The sequence below is a fragment of the Stomoxys calcitrans genome, chromosome 3, assembly GCF_963082655.1.
Source record: "Stomoxys calcitrans chromosome 3, idStoCalc2.1, whole genome shotgun sequence".
Lineage (NCBI taxonomy): Eukaryota > Metazoa > Arthropoda > Insecta > Diptera > Muscidae > Stomoxys > Stomoxys calcitrans.
Genome location: NC_081554.1, coordinates 91,310,305 through 91,314,630, shown reverse-complemented (window position 1 = coordinate 91,314,630; position 4,326 = coordinate 91,310,305). Strand labels below are relative to the sequence as shown.

The 4,326-nt window shown below is 39.0% G+C and overlaps 1 long non-coding RNA gene across 1 annotated transcript; it reads right to left on the bottom strand.

The window, feature by feature from the left end:
• Window positions 1–3,368: 3,368 nt before the first annotated feature.
• On the bottom strand, window positions 3,369–3,778 carry LOC131995541 (uncharacterized). Its single transcript, XR_009397495.1, has 2 exons — window positions 3,736–3,778; window positions 3,369–3,678 (listed from the first exon to the last, which is right to left on the bottom strand). It is a non-coding gene; the product is annotated as an uncharacterized LOC131995541 (long non-coding RNA).
• Between the last annotated feature and the right edge of the window lie 548 nt (window positions 3,779–4,326).

Here is a 4,326-nt window from a genome sequence, read left to right as displayed (position 1 = left end):
TCCGTAGCGAATTTGCTCCTCATCGGACACATATCGGTATAGCTGCTTGGGTGTGTTACATATACACCCTAGGTGGTGAGTATCCAAAGTTGGGCCCGGCCGAACTTAATGCCTTTTTATTTGTTTTTCTTATATCATGAACAATATTTGTCTAATTTTGATGCGGTTTGAACTCAAAACACTTTGCCCCAAAATTCTTTATCAAATTCATTTCATTTGAGCCACATATTACCACGGTCGGTAAATTTTTACTATTTGGGGGGTGTTTTGGGGGAAGGGGCGGTGCCCCAAATACATGGTCCCACTTTTGGATATCAGATTTGTATTATACTCCCAAATACCTTTATTTGATCTCCATATTGCGATGGTCAGTATATAATTGCTGTTTGTGGGGTTTTTTTTGGGGAAAGGGTAGACACCCAGAAAATTGGTCCTGAAAGTGGGTATCAATTTCGTTCTCTACTCCCCAATACATTTCATTTGAGCCCCACATTGATATGGTGGGTAAATATTTCCGATTAAGGGATGTTTTGGGGAGTGAGGTGGTCGCCCAAACCCCATTCTTAAAAGACTTCTATATGGATACTGGAAAGGACCCCAGGGTGGTGGTTGGTGGTTTAAGGGGGTAGTGTGAAACCCAGAAACATGGCCCCGAAAGTGGGTACGAATTTCGTGCTCTACTCCCAATTACATTTCATTTGAGCCCCATATTGCTATGGTTGGAAATTTTTCTCCAATTATGTTCAAACCCCATATTGCCATTGGTTTAAGGGGAGTTTACAGGAGGAGGCGTCCCCCAAACACATGGCCCCAATATTGGTTATCAAATTCGTTTTCTAATGTCAAATACCTCTCATTTTTGAGCCATATATTGGCAAGGTCGAAAAATGTTTACCCTATGGAAGATGTTTCGGGGAAGGGGTGATGCCCGAAATACTTGGTACTACATTTGGATATTAAATTCGTATTCTACTCCCAAATACCATTATTTGAGCCCCATATTGCGATGGTCAGCAAAACATTGCTGTTCTTAGGGATATTTAGGGAAAGGGGTAGACCCCCAGAAAAATGGTGCCGAAAATGGGTATGAATTCTTGCTCTGCACCTAATACCTTTCATTTAAGCCCCACATTGACATGGTCGGTAAATATGCCCAATTTAGGGCTGTTTTGGGGAGTGGGGTGGCCCCCCAAACACTAAGCCCTGAAAATATATCAGGATCGTGCTCTATTCACATATATTTATATATCATTTATTTGAACCCCATATTGCCATTGGCTTCAAAATTGGATATCAAATTCGTTTTCTTATCTCAAATACCTTTAATTTAATCCCCAATTGCGAAAGCCAGCAAATATGTCCGGTTTGTGATATGGGCCATAAGAACTATGAATATCGAGCTCCACTGCCTTGAAGACCTAAATTGTTATGGTGGTGGGACCTCCCCTAGACAGTTGGTCCCTAATATTGATATCAGATTCATGGTCTACTCCCAAATATCTTTCATTTGAGCCTCATTTTTCTATAGTCGGCAAATATGACCGGATTGGGGAATGGGGCGGCTACTCAGTGACTTGGCTTTGAAAATATATATCGGATTCTTGTTCCACTTTAAAAACCCTCTTGTTTGAGCCTCATATTGCAATAGTCAGAAAATACTTACTATTTGGGTGGTGTTGTGGGGGTGAGGTGGCCCCATAGACACTTTTCCCGAATATTGATATCAAATTCGTGCTTTACTTCCAAAGACCTTCATTTGAGCCCCCTATTGCTATGGTCGTAAATTTGTCCTCTTTGGGGGATGTTTTTGGGGAGGGACGGCCTTCCAAATACTTGGTCCCACATTTGGATATCAGAATTGTATTCTACACTCAAATAGCTTTTATTTAAGCCCCATATTGCCATGGTCAGTAAATAAGTCATGTTTGTGGGGTGTATTGGGAAAGGGGTGAGCCGCCAGAAACGTGGTCCCACATTTTGATATCAAATTCGTATTCTACTCGTAAATACCTTTATTTTGAGCCCCATATTGTCACGGTGGGTAAATATGTCAGATTTATGGGTGCTTTGGGGTTGTGGTGGTCTCCCAAACACTTGATCCGACAATTGGATATCAGATACGTTTCCTAATCTTAAATACCTTTCATTTGAGTGCCATTTTGTCGTTATTGGTCTATATGGTCATATATAAATATACATATATATATATATATATATATATATATATATATATATATATATATATATATATATATATATATATATATATATATATATATATATATATATATTGTAGTTTTGGGTATTGGGTAGTTTTTACGGTGGGGCGGCCCCCCTAGGTACCCCATCCAAAATGTGGATACCAAATTATTGTTTTTAGGTTACTATAAGAGAGAACACAAAATTTCGCTTAAATCGCACCACCCATCTCCGAGATCTATCGTTTCTGAAAATTAGGATAAGAGGGAGGGTCCGCCGTCCGTCCGTTTGTCGAAATCACGATAGCGGTCGAATACGTAAATTCGAATGCTTGAAATTTTGATGTAGGACGTTGGGGATTGCAAATGGGCCATCCCAGTTTAGATTTGAATACAGCTCCCATATAAACCAATCTCCTGATTTTACATCTTGCGCCGTTGGAAGCCTTAATTTTCATCCGATTTTGGCTGAAATTTTGCACGTAGTGTTCTGTCATGACTTCAAACAACTCCCATATAAACCGATCTTCCGATTTGATTCTTGAGCACCTGGAAGCCTCAATTTTTATCCGATTTGGCAGAAATTTTGAACATTGTGTTCTGTTATGATTTCCAACAACTGTGTTAAGCACGGTCTAAATAGGTCAAGAACATGATATAGCTCCCATATAAACGATCTCCCGAATTGATTGTCTGGAGCCCATGGAAGCCTCAATTTTCATCCTATTGGTCTGAAATTGTGCATGTAGTGTTCTGTTATGACTTTCAACAACTGTGCCAAGTATCGTCTAAATCGGTCTAGAACATGATATAGCTCCTATATACACCGATCTCCCGATTTGACTTCTTGAGCCCCTGGAAGCTGCAATTTTTGTCTGATTTGGGTGAAATTTTGCACGTAATGTTCTGTTATGACTTCCAGCAACTGTGCTAAGTATCGTCTAAATCGGTCAAGAACATGATATAGCTCCTATATAAACCGATCTCCCGATTTAACTTCTTGAACCCCCGGAAACCGCAATTTTTAAGCGATTGGGCAGAAATTTTGAACATTTTGTTCTGTTATGATTCCCAACAACTGTTTTAATTGCGGTCTAAATCGGTCAAGAACCTGATATAGCTCCCTTAGCAGAATCCATGGTGGTGGGCTCCCAAGATTTGAACCGGCCGAACGTTTTTACTTGTTAATCACTATTTTTACTTTCTTCGTTTTTATTACAGTTACTTGTTTAATTTAAATGATGCATGTAAGTACCAAAGCAAAGTATACAAAAAATGTGAATCACAAAGTAATCCTGATTCAATTCTAGCCATAGTATGCATATGGAGATCCATAGTAACCGCCATAAGTGTATGGGGATCCATAGTACTGGGGAGCTGGACGAGGTTCAGGTGCAGCCCTTGGTGAAGGAGCAGGCCCGGGAATGGGCGAAGGAATAGCTACGGCCACAGACAATAAGGCGGCTAAAAGGACAAACAACTGCAAAAGGGTTTAAGATTATATCCTTAGAGTCCTATAGAATCGAATTTTTCTTACCAATTTAAACATTTTTGAATTTTAAAACTTAAGAAGTTTCTAGTTTGGTGATGGAATATATGATGCATTTGATGGGTAGAATATGGGGTATTTATACCAAAAACTATTGAGCTCTAGCTTCTAAATGCAGGGAGAACTATTTTTTGTTTATTTCTTGATATTCTACATGGATTTGAGAAATACTTTACAGTCATTGTCTGACGCTGCAGAAAGACAAATTGTTCTCACATCAGTGCATTCCAGACGCTGAAACGTTTAAATCTTAAACATTGTTGGTCGTTTTCTAACTTTGCTGTGTGTCTTGAATATTAAATTAACCCAATTTGGGATTTCTATTTTATTTATTACGGATAAGCGGATAAGCATTGCACATGATCTAGATTAGAGGAGGATTGCCCAAGAGAACCATTGCAGGCGACAGACGGACCTATTGGATATAAATACTGACAATCAAAATGTTTACAGCAGTTCACTCCCAAGTTTCCACAAGATATCTACATACGAAATGTTCAAATTTGTTAGTTCTAAACTCCTTTTTCTCCATCGAACAATTCGAATTGAATGTTAATGTATTGCTTTGTTTTACAGTTG